The sequence below is a fragment of the Schistocerca serialis genome, chromosome 9 (genome assembly GCF_023864345.2).
Source record: "Schistocerca serialis cubense isolate TAMUIC-IGC-003099 chromosome 9, iqSchSeri2.2, whole genome shotgun sequence".
In the NCBI taxonomy this organism is placed as follows: domain Eukaryota; kingdom Metazoa; phylum Arthropoda; class Insecta; order Orthoptera; family Acrididae; genus Schistocerca; species Schistocerca serialis.
The window spans coordinates 339,204,930-339,223,076 of record NC_064646.1 but is presented as its reverse complement, the minus strand read 5'-3'; the positions used below and the strand labels follow the sequence as shown (position 1 = coordinate 339,223,076).

General features: G+C 40.5%; 1 protein-coding gene across 1 annotated transcript in view; it reads right to left on the bottom strand.

The window, feature by feature from the left end:
* LOC126419604 (uncharacterized) overlaps positions 1-18,147 on the bottom strand; it is a 1,338,018-nt gene that overhangs the window by 654,557 nt on the left and 665,314 nt on the right. The window lies entirely within an intron of this gene.

Sequence of the window (18,147 nt, the reverse complement as noted above, 5' to 3'; positions counted from 1 at the left end):
TTTGAAAATGTAGCACGTTGATGTCTCGAAACTATACGAGAGGCATCCTAGCTGTGTGCGTCTGAGCGTTACTCCGTTGATAGAGCTCTAGGAATAAAATCTAGGCCCTTCACAAAGTTTTTTGTCAAGATGCAGATTAATGTTCAGCGGGGGTAAAGGCAACAAAAGCACTGTTCATCACATTCTTCCGTCCAGACAGTAGTTCTTTTCCCTTAACAGTGATTTCTCTATCTCTGCCATCCTACTCGTATAGAAAGTAGCAGAGCTTTGAGTACACGAGACCCATGCCGACGCAGTTTGTAACGATTAATGTAGATGTTACTTAAGTTTCTTCTGCCTGGTCCATTGATGGATGAATGCGAAATTTTCAGGCTTCACAACATTTATTCACATTAATTGACATCCGAACTGCACACTTGTCATGTAAACAAAGCACGAACAGACTTCACTGATCTCTTGGACTTCCGAAAGTAACTTCAAAACTGACTCCTCGCAGCACCGCTGCAACGCTTGATATAGAATTTTAGCAATAACTTCCAAAATAAAGCATTATTATTTTTGTAGAATTTTGTTGTTACAAGTAAAATTTACAAAACGTAAAGAACCTGATGTTACAGACGAATAAGGCACAAAATACAATATTCAATGACAATCTTTTATAGCAATATCTTTAGTTTTCCATAAGAAAATCATTCTGAACTTTAATTATAATAATGTCTCTCGTATTATTTTAGTTACGTAATTAATTACAGTTTGGATTTGGTTACTAATATTCAGTGGTAGTACAGAGCTCGTGCTTTATCCGATTACATACATAAAATGCACAAATAAGGCCTCAAATTCTGGAAATTGGAAAACTGTGAGATGTAAACAATTGGAGAGTTAATTGGTTCAAATGGCTCTGAGCACTATGGGACTTAACACCGGAGGTCATCAGTCCCCTAGAACTTAGAACTACTTAAACCTAACTAACCTAAGGACATCACACACATCCATCCCCGAGGCAGGATTCGAACCTGCGACCGTAGTAGTCGCGCGGTTCCGGACTGAAGCGCCTAGAACCGCTCGGCCACCTCGGCCGGCGTAGAGTTAATTATAAATGTAATTACAAAGCACATTAATTACAGAGGAAGACATAAAAATAAATAACAAATGAAAATACATCGCATGGGAATAACTTTTAAGCTGTTTCTCAAGATAGTGAGGTCTTCTGTTACTGGATTTTTAGATTACCATTTTGTTAATTAGAAGCATTGGTTTTTCATGCTAACATCTCTGTAGTCTCTTGTTATTTATTGCTTCAATTTTTTGATTAGTTACTTAATTTAGTATATGTACATAATTTTATCAACAACAACAGTCCACCGATAATTATGACAACGCACGGCCTTCCAGTACATTCCACACGCCTTCGCAATGCATATCAAGTTTTTATCAAATAGGACAGAACGATATATATAAAGACACACATACAAGGCCTTAGGAAGCACTGATTTGTCCGGTAACTATCCGGATGCGTATAAAAAAGGTGGTATCAGACATTTCATATGAATTTTGGGAAAGGCTGTATCGTTATAAATTGTCTTGAGATTTACAAATATACGCCGTTTGTATTTCTCGTATTAGAAATGTGTGAGTAGTAGATTAAAGTCCTCATACGTCTCCTTCAGATTAACTGGATTATTTATCGGAACAGAATGAAATTAATGAAATTTGTTTCCATTGTGAACAAGTACTTCTTTGACACTAGCTTTGCTAGATGTCTGGACTCTCAGTTACACTGAAATCTTGGCCAACAGTATCCGTAATGGGCTCGATATCATTACAAACCATGTCACAATCCTTTGAGAAAAACGCAGAAACCACACCATGCCGGAGGTCGCGATAAACATTCTCGTATCGTCAAGAAGTTCCATGTTTGTAATTGCGAAGCTGAAAACTCGTCTCAATATACGACGAACAGTATATGTGCGTGTGTCCGCGTGTTTGTGTGTGAGGGGGGGGGGGGGCGGGGAGAGGAGGTGCAGTTTTTGTCCTCATCACCAACCGAATTAAGTTCGTAGCACCTGAAGATGAACACGAAGAGTAAGTTCCATTTTTGCGAATTCACAGTGAACTCTCCCGAGATATAACAAAAAGAGTTTGCGATATTTACACAGGTACAATGGATTTCTTCTTCTGAATTAATACAAAGCAGGAATCTTCACCAATTTTATACAACAAGCAGTCACTTCCGACATTTGTCAGAACAAGCTGTTGCCAATATAATATACATTTACGGCCCATCTTTAAGTGTCATTTATGAGGCTGCCGAAAAACCGTACAGTCCACGTAGAACACTACATATTACTCTTTTCTGTCGTATTCTTCGTCTTTATTTGTTTTTAAAAGTTTTTCTAAGGTCAGCATTACTCAATAAAAAGGCTGCAGCTGATTTCTGATCCAACAAGTGTTCATCTGAGATAGTGCTATGTCCTTGTAGAGGCAATCGCCCTAAAATTGCGCTCTTTTTCTTCTTATTCTCCTTCTTCACTTCGCGGAGTAGGCTTACAGCCTGTTCCGTCTTCATTGAAGGCACTTCTTCCTCGTTCGTCCATATCTTTTTCATACTGGTTTATAACTGATTGCGTCTTTAACTAATCTGGCTTTCCCCTTTTGTTGATATGTTGTTTCCATTTTGTGCATCCTTGCTCTTTTTCATTTATATAGTACAATTGTCTTCTCTTATAACATTGTATGGTATTTGATCTCTAAGGATACATCTTTTAATTTCCCTCAAAAATTTCATTTCAGTCGGCTGTATTCTTTTGTCTTTCTTACTGAAAGTCCAAGAATTGATTTCATGTATCAGAATAGGGTTAGCTACTAGTTTATAACACATTACTTTTATGAACTATCTTGTATTGTCGCTCATTGTTCTGGATATTGTGCCACATTATCTTTTGAAACTTATTTAATTTACAGTAACGACGTTTTCGTATTTCTGAAACCGATATAGGAAATGAAATATCGTAGTGTTCGTGAAACTGCAACATAAAGCGGGACACGGCTGCTGAGATGGTACGTGACAATACACAACTGATAATCAGCACGCTAAAGAACAGTACTAGTACTCTGACTTCACCAATTTAATATGTTATGAAGCCCCTACGTGCTGCTGTCAGACCAGTGACAATGACGATCAATTTGTCGAATAATCACTTTGTAGAAACGATTAATTAGGGATTTGACGAATAAACAAGTCTCCGAAGAACCCCCATCTTTCTCAAGGCGATGACCTGCTGAAATATGGCCGGAGGAATTGGCTGCCGGATGGCCCATTACTTCTGTTTCTCTGAAGTTTCTGGCTCAGAGACCCTATTCAGATTATCCTCAGTACATACAATACGAGAAAGTATATTATGTGGATCATACTGTAAGGTGGCAGAATAAATGAAGGGCTTATTTCAATAGTGGTACAAGTCCATTTTTGTTCATATTGAGATGCAGAGTCCTAAAGTTAATTGAGCACTGAAAAATCTGCAGTTGAGATACCAGAAATATTCAAGCATGTGGCTTCTTGCTAGCGATGAACCTTTCTTTCTGTTTCTTTGGATCATTAACTTCAGAAGTATTATAGGCAGAAAGGTGGAAGCAATGGACTTGTACCACTATTGAAATAAGCCCTCCAAATGAAGGTCAGATTCGCACCTTACGTGAGAGCTTTATACATCGCAAAGAGAATAAGTATCCACTTTACCAGCAAATCGTCGAAGTTAGTATTTGCCCGCCACGGCACTTAAGAAGCAAGCTGTTAGACTATGGTTACCACTGTAGAGTGTAACATGTAAGCTGTCATCACTGTGGGACAAAAACACCACGCTGTTGCCGCTCAGAACTCCATTAATGTCTGATGCCATTTTACAAACAACACTTTGCTGCTTCAGTCACGTGTGGCACGACACATTTCGGCAGCATGCTGCCTTCGTTAGCATAAATTCATTACATGTTATTTTGCATGACTACGTTTGTAACAAGTTGCGCGTTGTTGTCATTAATGTGTACTCCAGTGAGGTTAGGAGACGAAATTTTGTTGGTTCTGTCGATAAATTTACAATGAATTACGATATACAAATGAATTGTGCTTTTATGTGGTGTATATTCAATGGAACAACCTAATACTTACACATGATGAGAGCATACATTCCAGTTTCTGGCTCGTAGAACACTAAACAAAAACAATAGTTTCACCTGCACTTCTGAGTTATGTTTATACTTGAGGCAAAGACGATAATAATGGTAAGATATTGAACAAGAACACAGACATGTATACTAGACAAAAAATTAGTCATACCCAGGAGATATCTCGCTAATACCGTGTAATTCCGTCTCTCTTCCCGGTAACGGTCTCAATTCTACGAAAAGAGAATGCACAACTTTCTTCAGGTATGCCCTATACACCTGTGCGTATTCATTAATAATTGGATCCGATACAGCTTATCACATTGCGGCCGATGTTGATTGCTAGTTTTCACTCGCTGTCTCAAATAGTCCCCAACGTTTCTATGGGATCGAGAGCGGTTGATTTCGAGAGCTAGTTGAAGTGCGACACAGTACCCGAGCATTCGCCAAACGTGCGCAGTCGTCATCTCTCAAGACGGGAGTGTCCCCAGTATATTCATTATGAAGATGTAGAAAAATAGCAGTTGGTTAACAGGAATGTTGAAATAAACATACCGGTTCATCTTCACGGTAGACAGAATGAGTGGGCCCAAGTCGTAGCACGAAAAACACTCCCAAAATATAAGAGAACTACCTCATCGTAGGAAAATCTGCCCCCCCCCCCCCCCCTCCCCAGATGTTCTTTCACTTTCCGAAGAGATGGGAATCGCAAAGTGCGAGATCGGCGAGAATTCATGGCGAATCTGTGTGTAATTGAGATAGTTTGCCCACAAGAACAGTGTTGTCACGCTAATTACTTGAACTGCGGAGTATGTTCCCAGTTGCCGCGCCATTTCAATCGAACGCTGTGAGGTACCTGTTAACCGTACCGTTGCAGACGTGTGTCTGTAAGAAATGCACCACTCTTGTTGCACAATGATCTTAGCGTGGGGCGATAAGTGTAACATACTTTTGGAAGTCCCTACGTACAAACTCCACATACACTGTGGGTTAAATACCTCGTGGGCAGCTAGTGTACCCGGCTCATAGCAGCATTTGAAAAGAGACAAAATCGCTTCACTGGCACATGCATCAACAGTACCAACGACAACATAGCACCTATGGGAAATGCAGCCCTACAATATAATTTATAAATTCGTGGGCACCTCGTGAAAGCAGCTTGTTGCCAAAACGCGTAGTACCGAACTAGACATTGCTATCAAACGTGAGTAAAAGCAGCAGAAGTATTAAATTGTTGATAAGTTCGTAGCGGTTTTGTTGTGCATGTTAGTATTGCGGTTACTATGGGTTTATTAATCGATTTTCATTATTTGTAGTTCACCGTAGCTATTTTAGTTTACACATTGTCATTCTGTCATTTGCAGATAGCGAGTAGAGCTGCGGGTGGAGTGCCAAGTGAAGAAATCGGAGAGTTTCTGACATATTCTTCCGTTTGAGTTCAGCAGAGGGATGTAACAGCGGAGACAGCCAGAAACATTTGAGCCGTGCGGCTGTAGGGATACTGCCATTAGAGACAGCACGGAAAGAAAATGGTTTCCTCGTTTTAAGGAGGATCGTTTTGACATTAGTGACTCTCCACCTTCAGGAAGACCTTCAGGGTTTGATGAACATCGTTTACACGCATTAACTCACAATGATCTGCGTCAGTGTGCTCGAGAACTGGCTAATGTGATGAACTGCGATCATTCCACCATCGTGCGACATCTGCATGCAATGGGGAACGTTAAAAAATCGGGTATATGAGTATCGCATACATTAAGCCAAAATCAAAAATCAGCGGGTGGGCACGTGTGCAAATCTGCTTGCTCGTCATCAAGTGGCTCGTGAACAACATCGATCATTCCTACCCTGTATAGTTACTGGTGATGAGAAATGACGTCTTTATGCTAACATAAGGAAAAGACAGGACTGATTGAGCCCAGACAAAGCAGCAACTACCCGTACAATGATCTGAGCGCATGCACAAAAGATAATTTTATGCATCTGGTGGAACAGTGACGGTGTAGTGTATTAAGAATTGCTTCCTCGGTGTGTAACCATCACTGCAGACATTTACTGTTAACAACTGAGACATCTTGCAGACGCAATCCGAGAACAACGTCCACGAAGGCTGATTGAAGTGATGCTACTCCAGGATAACGCCCACCCGCATTCTGCTAGGCTGACAAAAAACACACTATAGAGGAATTGGATTGGGAAATCATTCCTCACGCATCTTATTCACCTTATCTTGCACCCTCAGATTTTCTCATTTTCTGCTCTTCAAGGAATTTCCTTTCCGGATGAAAATGCGCTACCATAGTTCACTGACGTAATACAATTCCCTGCCTCCGTGCCAGGGCTTTCATTACACTGAATCTTGAATTACTGTTTCAGTATTTAAAAGAACCGATAGGGAAAACGGAAGGCACAATGCATGTAAAATATATTTGAAAAAATAGTTCAATTGGCTCTGAGCACTATGGGACTTAACATCTGTGGTCATCAGCCCCTAGAACTTAGAACTACTTTAACCTAACCAACCTAAGGACATCACACACATCCATGCCCGAGGCAGGATTCGAACCTGCGACCGTAGCGGTCGCGCGGTTCCATACTGTAGAGCCTAGAACCGCTCGGCCACTCCAGCCGGCTTGAAAAATATACGTGGACTCCGGTACAGCAGTTTTCTTCTTTCTCATTGGCAGCTAGAAGATGTTTTATGCAAAGTATTGCAGTGTGCTTACTGAATTGAAATTTAATTTGGTGAATAACTATACAGGGTGTTTCAAACATACTTTTACAAATTTTGAAGACAGGTTCCTTTCACCAGATAAGAAAAAAAGTCTAGTAAATATGGACTCTAAAATCATATTTTAGGTGTTACTTAGTTAGTTTCAAGTTCCACGGACCATCTGCACGATAAATCGTAATAATGTTGAAGGAGTTTTTTACATTCGCATTGCATTGATTCGTAAATATGGATACGTGCTGAACATTTATAAGTTAATATACAGATGTAAGTTAATTACTGTTACCCAGTAACTTTTACACATTCAGTAATACAAGCTGCTCTACGCAATACGAGTAGTTTTCCTGTTTGTTTTCAAATTTTACTTTGATATCTGTCAGACATTTTATAGCACTGGGTAAGTGATCATAAATTTAATTTGCAGAATTGTGCACCCCTTCTTGTACTAAAGATACTTTTGAACTACTGTGGATTATTTACAACAGACTTCATGAAGGAATAAATATACTGTGCGGCAGCAGTCAGAATACCCAACTCGTTAAACAGATGTCTACAACATGATCATGGGTGAGCACTACATATTATTCTTACCGCACGCTTTCGAGCTATGAAGATTTTTTTTCTTAAAGATGAGTTATCCCAGAACATTATATCATACTACATTATTAAACGAAAATATGCAAAATATGTCAACTTACTGATTTTTCTATCCCTAAGATTTGCAATGATGTGGCTGAACTAAGTTGTTTTAGGAGTTCCAAAATACGCTTTTTCCAGTTTAAATTCGCATCAACGTGGGCACCTTATTGAACACTTTTTTGTCTTCAATATTGTGAAAAACATCTCTTCTACTGCAAACTCCTTGCCTTCCATATTTTGGAAAAAGGTAGAATGGACAAAACAAGGAAAAAATGTACAGTAATCATGGCTCTAAAATTCTTACATTAAGAGCTATGATCATTTGTTAAATACAGGAGATATGCTTTATAGTTGCGAAGATGAATAAGTGCTGATAGCTCTTAAGGCACGTGTTTTAGAGTCCATGTTTACTGGAAATTTTCTCCCTGTTTTGCTCCATACTTCTCTCAAAATATGGAAACTAAAGAGCTTGCATTAGAAGAAATGTACTAAACAGTATCGAAGGTGAACAAGTGCTCACAGCTATTACGGTATGAATTATAATGCACATGATTACTATTGAGTTTTTTTCTTGTTTTCATGTAAGGAAGCTGTCCTCAGAGGTTGAGAAGGTGTTTTTCAAAACATCCTGTACTTTAATATGGAAAAGAATAATTACGAGGAGAGTATTTACTCTATGAAATTTACAAAAAGTCAGAGAGAACCTGAACTTAAGATTTCGTGTAGCGAAGTATTGATACTTCAGTACAATAAATCGCTGCGCGAGTACTAGGATTTCAGCATTGGGGCCCTATTGTGGGTAGTCTCATCTAGACCGTTCAGAGTCGAAAGCTTGAACAGACAGGCAGATTATAAAACACTTCTGCAATCATGTCCCTATGCCACAGAGCCCGGGCCGGTGAGGGAAATAATTTGGCGAGCGTTAGGATGAGCTGTAAGGGTGGAAGGGCAACCTGTCATTTACCAAACTAGTTAATTTCAGACTGAGAAAGCACATGTCTGGGGTTCGGAGGTTACTTTAAGCCACCTCTAACAGGACCGTGTCTACTACAACAAAGTGGTTTTGAATTTTCGTGAAGACGAATGCACACAGTCTCGGATATCAAAACTGTATGCTGCTCACAAACAATTTTCAACTCTCGTTCAGCCCAAAACGAAACATACCTAAAATTGGTAATCTGGCACGCGCACAAACACGTTCCGTGGTCACGAGACACGTGCTACAGAGAACGGCTGACAAACGGAACTCCGGAACGGGCTCCCTCAGTGGCCTGTGACAGGCCGAGATGCCGAGCTGTGTGCGAACGTAGACGCGGCGGCTCCGTCAGCAGAAGCGCGCATGAGCGAGCTGGCGGCCGCCACGCACGTCCCACGCATTTTTCTCAGGAACTCGGTAGGCGCTAGCGATGTCATCAGAAATGTTATCTCACCGTAGTGGACGGGAAGCAGCTATTTCTGAATGCTCTCCGAAGTGCTGAAGTCGACGAGAAGTTGGAATATCGAAACGTTATCCCGCCGCAGGCGACGGGAAGCAGCTACTTCCGTATAGTCTCCACAGTGCTGAAGTCGACGAGAAGTTCGAATACCGACACGGCAGATATACGGCTGGCTGCATTGCGAGACAATACAGCAGCGCCGACAATAGCCCGGAGTTCCTTGATACGACAACGTCTTTGCTGCCAGTAGATCAGTAGAGCTGTGTAGGTATACAGAGGGATGTAGCAGAGAACTTCCGTACAGTTTGAAGAGTAGGAGATGTGTACTGGCGGAAGTTGCGAGAGCACGCTCAATCAGTGACGGCATTGCTCGCGGAATTCAAGCATATTATTCGAGTCCGGTCCGGCAGACATCTTTAATCTGCCGGTAAGTTTCAGAACTTACACACAGTGCCTGCGCTTAACCTCTAGAACCATCGTCTGAAACGACATACAGCCGCTTCATTGCCATCATAGTTCGAAGAAATGTGTTCCGGCAAAAATCACCGTCCTGTGTGATGCTTTTTTTGCGACCTGTGCTGGGAAAATTTTTGCTTCCGGTATTTTACCTGATGCAGGTAGAGCATGTGCAGTGTGTACAAATAAAATAAAGATAACTGTCTTTACAATTTGGAAACGAGTACGAGCGATAAACGAGACGCGTTGGAATTTAAAACACTTAAACTAATTGACATAGTCAGCATCGTTCGGCAGCTGAATGATATATTTCAGTCGATATGTACACCGCTGAGCAGATTACCAGTTGATAAGGAATAACTTTGGAATTAAGGTAAAAATATTTGAAGCTTAAGCTGTTGCTAATGAGGAGATGAGGCATATAAATCTAATGCTGACATAATAGCAACATCTCAAGGAGATCGACAAGAAAAGCAAAGAGTAGATTTGCAAACATGAAGTAAAAAAAAGTGCGGGAAATTCACTTTGGGAATGTCGAGAAAGCTTATCATACAAGGCCTGAGAAACAAAATAGAACTTTTTTTGTGAAGATGGGTCAAAATATGTTACGAGACAAGACAGCAAATTGTAGACGGAAAATACATAAACAAAAGTTTAAGGACAGAAAAAGGAGATTACAACATGTTAAATATAAATACATATATTAAAACATGTGTTCAGAAATATTTCCAAACGAGGCTGTAGGGAGGCATTACGATATATCAAGACGGGTGCAAAGAGTTTAAAAGAAACAAAAGATAAAGTGAGATAAGCATATGACAAATAACAAGAAATTATGAAATAATGGTGAATATATACTCTAGAGCGAAAGAAAAGCGATGCGAGGACACATTGTTTACAAAGAAAAAGTAAGGCTTCGGTTCGTCTAAAACGAGGCAGTTACAAATGCAGTTGGAGTCCGAATGGGGCGGGGACTTGGCTGCCTCCTTTTGCCGGCACACCTCAGCACACTTGGATGGCTGCACAGGCATCTGAACCCCACTATTCTCGGATGGCAGTGCAGAAGTGCCATAACTACAATCGCTGCGCCACCTCGTTTGCGTTTAGATGGTGTAAAAATCAAGCAACCAACAATGCGAGATATTTTCATCACAACTGCATAACAACTCATCACAGTACCCTGGGAAATGTCGTGAAAAATATTTTTATGAAAACTGTGTGCTCCATAGAATACACCGTTGAAGAAGGGCGTCGAGGTTCATTGTGCACTGCACGAGTCACAGCGTAAATTTCATAATTGACGGATCTCACATGTGGAAGAGAAAATTAAGAGACGTGAGACGGAGCGATGATTCAACAGAGGAACTGTATTACTATCCAGAAATACTGAAAAGATTTGATTGCACGCATTGAGAAATAAGTACTCAGTACATAGCTTCTGAAGTAGGAGAAACAGAAAATTTATTGTTCACATTAATAAAAAGCAAAATGCTCGCTTCTCCGTGAGATGATTTAGAATAAAATTTTATAATAGACGTAGATACAACTGTGAATTCTGTATACTATTATTAAACTTGCAAAAATAGTAGTACGCAGTAGCATGCAAGAAGGAATTCCCAAAAACGACAGAAACGAGACAATGATAAATAGCTTCCAAACAGAGTCTTTTACAGATGGCATTGCCATGACGGCAAACAACGAATAGTAACTACTAAGAGAACTACGTCGTTGCGAACTAGTTTGAAGGGCTAAATATTGCGGAGAATTAAAGATCTGCAGTACTGGAGCCATAAAATGTGCCTTAGCTGACCTGGAGAGCAAAAGTTCGCCTTAATTTCAATTTACAGTAATGTAAGCACTATTTAACATCAAACGGATAAACTAAAGCGGGTATATAAACAAAATAATTAAGATGACGGACACGTCTTTAAGCGTGAGAGATCTATTTATGTTAAGAATTGTCTGTCTAAAAATAAAGTTAGTAGGGCCTATGATGTGAACATATAGATTCGCATTCATAATAACATGAATAAGACGTTTTAAAGTATTTCAAATGTGCACCAGTAGAGAATGTTTATAACAATCTGGAGGCAGGGCGAACGACGCAAGAGGAAGTATGTATGACGCTGAATCAAGGGCGCGCTGGCTGGGAAGGACGGGATAAATGAATTTTGTTAGACTACTAATCAAGCAATAACGGAGAGAATTTTTAATGTATAAAAATTGAATAAATAATAGTAGGACCTTGGGTAGTTTTCTTGTTTTCTTGATTAGCTTGATATTTGGTACTTTGGCCATCAGCTGACAACGTTGCCACGTTTATTCATATTTACTCTGTACCTATGGTGTGTTAACGACGTTTTACACTGGATTTATTCTTTGTTTGTGATAAGGACATCCTGTGCTGCATGAGCCACACAGAAGGTGGTAAGCAGCTCTTATTGGAACTCATTTCTTTTGTCTTGAATGTTTGTACAAGTGAAGATTTATTAGTAGCCTCCTCTGGAAGCTGTAAGGTTACATTTAGATCGTTTCATCTGTCTTCCTCGAGTGTTTTCTATACCACCACACTGAATTTTATTTGAATGCTAATGCGTTGTCAAAAAACATGTACGTCATTGAAGACAACTATTTTTGGCAGTAGATATAAGAATTCTAAAGATATATGAGACACGAACAACTGAAAGTAATAGAAGTACAGAGGAACATGACAGTTCATCAATGTTGTAATTGTTCCACTTCGCAAACCTCTTTTTCGAAAGGTACAAAGTAATCACTAAAATTTTGAGTAACCACACAGAGAAAAAAATATTTTAATCAAGGTAAGGAACAGGCTGTCTTTCAGAATGAATATGAAGAAGTGGGTCATTTGGAAGACGTGAGTGAGATTATATAACGGAGAAATGAATGTAAATTACCATTTTGTCTGAGATTCATACATTTTGAGAAAACGTTTCATTCAATTTCAAGAAAATATGTTAGATTAGCGCTGATTTTACCTATGCTAATATAATGAAGTACTAAAGGAAACAGGAATTGATGGAAAAGATCTAAGAATAATACCCAATTTGTACCGGAACCAATCTGCAGTCATGAGAATAGATCAAGACCAATCAGAACAAGTGAGAATACGACGTGGCGTCAGGCAGGGCCGTATAATATCACCAGTACTCTTTAACCTGTATTCAGAACATATATTCAAAGAATCCTTACTTGACGTGGAAGAAGGAATCTCAGTGAATGGGGTCACACTCAACAACTTTCGTTATGCAGATAACACCGTGATATTTGCGGATACAATGAAAGGGCTGCAGATGCTGATAAACAAAGTTCCTGAGATAAGCAACTAATACGGCTTGGACATCAACACAAACAAAACAAAAATTAAGATCATCAGCAGGAAGAACATTCCAGGTGTGAATCTGTACTTCAATGGCACGAGCATAGAGCGAGTTTCACAGTAGCCGTATCTGGGCACCATCATTAACGAAGCGCGAGACAACTCGCAGGAGATAAAAGTGTCACATCGGAAAGGCGAGGAGTGTTTTCAACTCGATGAGCTGAGCCTTCAAGAGTCACGATCTCACCACGAACACAAAAATGCGGCTCCTCCGGTGCTATGTGTTCTCAGTTCTCTTGTATGTTGTGGAAACATGGACCCTTACAAAGGCAACCACTGCCAGACTCCAAGCTTTGAACTCTGGTTATACAGAAGAATGTTGAGATTATTATGGACTCAAAAAACGACAAACTTCGACGTCGAGTTAGTAAGAGCCCAGAGTTGATCACCATCATCAAGTGTGGCAAACTACAATACCTTGGCCACTTAATGAGGAATCAAAAAAAAAAAAATGAGATGCTACAACGTATCCTGCAAGGAAAAATCGAGGGAAAGAGACCTCCGGGACGAAGAAGAATTTCCTGGCTCGACATTCTGAGATCTTGGTTTAATATTAGCTTTGAAGAACTATTTCGCATAGCAACTGATGAAGACAGAATAACCATATGATTGCCAACGTCCGAAGCGGAAGGACACGCTAAGAAGAAGAAGAATATAATGAGTATATAAGTCAATGCTACAACTTTCATGTCTTAAAAATTATTCCCAGCATCTACATAAGTGGAAAACCGAAGAAGGAATACATGTTGACACAACATATGTTAATCAGCTTTGCATGGCTGATGATATTTTACTATTTGCTTGCAGCGTGATAAGTTGCGACGACGAATTGAGGAAAGTAAAGCTGGAAACTCATTCTAATCAAACTAAAAAGATGTGTAGTGAGCGCACTGAAAAGCTAATGCTAAAAACTAACAATGAAGTCATAGAATCAGTTGAGTGGTTTCTGAACTTACAGCATTTACAAACATAATTTGGATGAACGGCGAAAGAGACAACCAAATATTAATAATGAACTGGAGCGCTTTCAGTAGAGAAACTATGGATCCTTCTTGTCGAAAATAACATTTACAATCAGTGAGTATTAACAGTTTTACTTGTGGCAATGAGACATGGGATTTTAAATTGGAAATCGTTGCAAAACTGAGGAGTAACAAACGAGTGATGGTAGTTGGAATGACTAGGAGGCACAAGAATGCAAACAAAGGGACTGAGAATCACGTTGGAGTGGAAGACATGATCATGATGGGCAAGGAAGTACTTTGCTGGATTACGTGAGATAAAAGGCGACTGAGACGACAACCTAATGGAAGCTGGAGAGAGCTTTTATTCAGAAGTGGACGGCATACAGGCCCACTTGCTGCTGATGATATTGACGAAGATGAGCCACATATCGTGGAACAATTCTATTTCTGTCTAAAATTGCAGAAACTGCATGTTAAGGCTTCCAGTGCTTTGAATATGACAGTTGCCACTAAAAACAATAATAATAAAAATGTAGAGGCTCTACAAAGTGTAACAGCCATTACAGAGATACAATTGTGTTGTCCTGTAAATCTGTTCGTTTGTTGTTGTGAAGTAAATAATGGAGCAGTTTCCAGTCTACTTACAATTTGGAGAAGGCTTTCTAAAGTTATGTTTAAGCATATCTGATATATATCTCTCAGTTTTACTGTCGTAGATGCATGGTACAAAATATGCATGTAACGAGAGGACTGCGTTAAGTAGATGTTCATACATTCGCATCACGACATGTAACGTTCACCACTCATTAATGCTAGTATTTGAAAAACAATGTACTCATTGGTAGCCTACGTTGTCAGTATTACATTCTTATGAAAGAATGACAGCAGTAATAATCTTTTAAAAATAATCCGGTTTCGTGACAGAAACATACATGAACCCTTTTGTTTTTACCCCTCAGAAAATTTCTTTTTATTCTTCAGGGCGTAATTAGCCCCAGATTGCGAACAGCTGAAACAGACGATAGTGGAAAAAGTGAAAATCAGTTTTCAACATCTTGCACGATATTTGGAACATGACAATGGTCGCTGCCCGCTGGGTTCTGCTACTGCTGCATCACCGTCTGCAAGATTTCTTGAACTGCCTATCATAACGAACAAGTGCTCGGTGCATCACTATGACCCCGAGAAAAAGGAGCAAAGCAATCCGTGGAAATATGTGAATTAATTACCACCGAAAAAGACCACGACCTATCACCGGATAAGATGGTGCTGAGGTTATTTTTGAGGAGGGGACGGGGGAGGAGGATACTGCCACTGTGAAATGCGAAAAAATTATGCTCGTAGCGGAGTAAACCGTCATAGAAGCATACTAGCGAAATATCTTGACAACCGGACGGTGTCAAGACGAAGCTGTCTACGGGGGTGCTTCTGTTCGACGACAACGTCACAGTTCATCCTGCACAGGACGCGGTGACACATGCTGTTTCTTTGGGGTATCAAATTTTGCGGTACGCTCTTTACCCTCCTGACATGTCATTCACGAGCATCTGCATCTTTCCTCTGCTATAGGAACAACTGCATGGCAGGCATTTCCAGAATGAATAAGAGGCGACTTTCGCGCCGAAACGGTTCTAGGGCAGCAAAACGCAAACTTCTACCACCAAGGTCTCCGCCAAGTCATCCGTCGTTGCGAAAATGTGTCGCATTGAAGACTGAACGCGGTAGCGTTCTCGCTTCCCACGCCCGGGTTCCCGGGTTCGATTCCCGGCGGCGTCAGGGATTTTCTCTGCCTCGTGATGACTGGGTGTTGTATGATGCCCTTAGGTTAGTTAGGTTTAAGTAGTTCTAAGTTCTAGGGGACTAATGACCATAGATGTTAAGTCCCATAGTGCTCAGAGCCATTTGAACCATTTTTGAAGACTGAACGTGTGCAGATGGACTGACATCATCATTAAGTTTGATGGACACAGCTAGATATTTTCGAAGAGATTATTAGAATTGTACATCCCTCGTACTTATTAATTTAAAACGAATTACTTCTCGTGATAACATTGCTTCCAAGACACAAATGCTTTGAGAAGCTGCTTGCAATTTTTCTGGCACGGCAAATGCGTCAGTTGTGTTTTGCGTACTCGTACTCGTATTCGTATTCGTTCCGTTTAAGCCCAGATGATTTGCTACTTATTTGGTTTAAAGCAAATGACAGTGTTGCCACTTTTCTTGTTGTTCTATGTGTGTAACAACTCGAGAGCTGTGAGTGTACACAGACAGCACGCAGGCGACCAGCAGGTAGCAGCCAGTGGGCGGCGGGCGGCGGGCGGCGGGCGGCGGGCGCGCGTGGGATGCCCAGCGCCCAGCCGAGCCGCGGCTGCAGCTTCCGCGAGATAAGATAGTCCGCGCACTTCCGCGACTTAGTCACCGGCGCCGCTCCTTATCACCGTCTCTCCCGAAGTGACCGTGCCGACACTGTCACAATGTCGCAGCTAATTCGACAGATACGCTGCCCTCACACGACGTCTGCAAATGTTTGTGAGCGATAACACGCCGCTGCCGAGATACGCCGTCCGCCCGTCTCCGCCGGGCACTCGTCTGCATGTCCACCGTTATACACCAGCCAGCAAAAGACCTGGATGCGCCACAAAGCTTCACGTCGTTTTGCTCATCAACCCTAAGAATGATTTATTTAGCTTTCAATTCCTATCACTTGCCGGCTACCTTTGTAAAGGTTCATTCGCTTTACACATAATTTTTTTCCAGTGAGAGCAAAGATTATTGTACAGGATATGAATACAACATGTCCTACACTCAAATATCGCCAGTAATTAAAATGTTTAATGTAAAGTTATCGCTGACGCCAACAGTGCCTTTCAGTAAGCACAGCAAACAAACTGATCGAAAGCGCCATTTCTGTGTGAGAATCTTACGAAGGTGTCTTGATCACGGAATTATTTTAAAATTTATCAAGGTCTGTTAACTTCGCGTTGGCGGTTTGTGTTTCGATGACTCCTAATATCCACCTATTTTTCTTAATTCGCTCCTTAAAAATACTCCACTAAATGACCAAATTCGTTGAAAATATCAAAGTTATAGCTACGCTGAATGCACAGACTTCCTTCAGCGTATCGTGCCCTTCGTAACAGATTATCGAGCGAGGTAGTACAGTAACTAAGGCACTGGACTCGTATAGAGGAGGGCGGCGGTTTAAATCCCGTCAGACCATTCTAATTTAGGATATTCGTAATTTTCCTAAATTACAGGACGCAAATGACGGGATGATTTTTTTTAAAGAGGACAAAGCTTATTTCCTCGTCCAACCTTCCCAAATCCAAATTAAACCTTAACATTCTTCCGTTTTTTCGTAACAGAATATCACATTTTTACTATCTGTAACTCTGATACCTTTGAATTCTGGAATCTGTGACGCATATTTTCCTAACTAACAGAGGGAGTGCAGCACAGAAGTCCATATTACAGCGATAATTTTTGACCTGCTAGGAAGAGACCTGCAAAATTCAGGGCCGTCGTTTAAGAGGACTAAATCTGCTATTATGTTTTATTCGGCATGTCGCTAAAATCTAAAATGTTGTATAGTGTCTGCACAGGACTCCACAGGAAGAATGGTCAATATTGAAGGATATGACATAACGATAATTCGAAGCAACATGGTGTAGTAAACATGGGTTCTAAAATGTGTATCTATGCCCACGAGAACTTCTTTATCTTCGATACTGTGAAACAAATCTCTGCTACTGCAAGAGCTTTGCTTTCCATATTTTGAGAGGTGGTAGTGTGGACAAAAACAGTCAAAAAGTACAGTAACCATTGGCTCTGAAAGGCATACCTTAGGAGCTATGACTACTTGTTCATCTTCATTACTGTGAAACACATTTCTTTTGCTCAGCAAGTGCTCATAGCTCTTAAGTCATGCGCTTTAGAGCCCATGTTTACTGTTTTCCCTTGTCTGGTTCATACTACCTCCCACCTAAACATGGAAAGTAAAGAGTTTGCAGCAGCAGAAATTTGTTTCACAGTATCCGAGAAGAAGAAGTGCTCATAGCTCTTGAGTGACGAATTTTACAGTCCATGTTTACTAGTTCTTTTGCATCGAATGGTCGTTCCTGTCAAGTCTCTGACTATTGACCATTCGTCCTGGAAAATCCTAAGCACGCTCTTTCTGCATCATCAGATGCACTGGTGTGCAAAAACTATGGACGAAAGTAACTTTCATATGATGTGTCACTGCCAAGTAACACAGTTTGATGAAACGAGAACCATACGTAGAAACAACTTCTACAGTGTAGTACAGATGGTAACTGAAAGAATTATAAAATGACAAGAACAGAAATGACTCTTTTATTC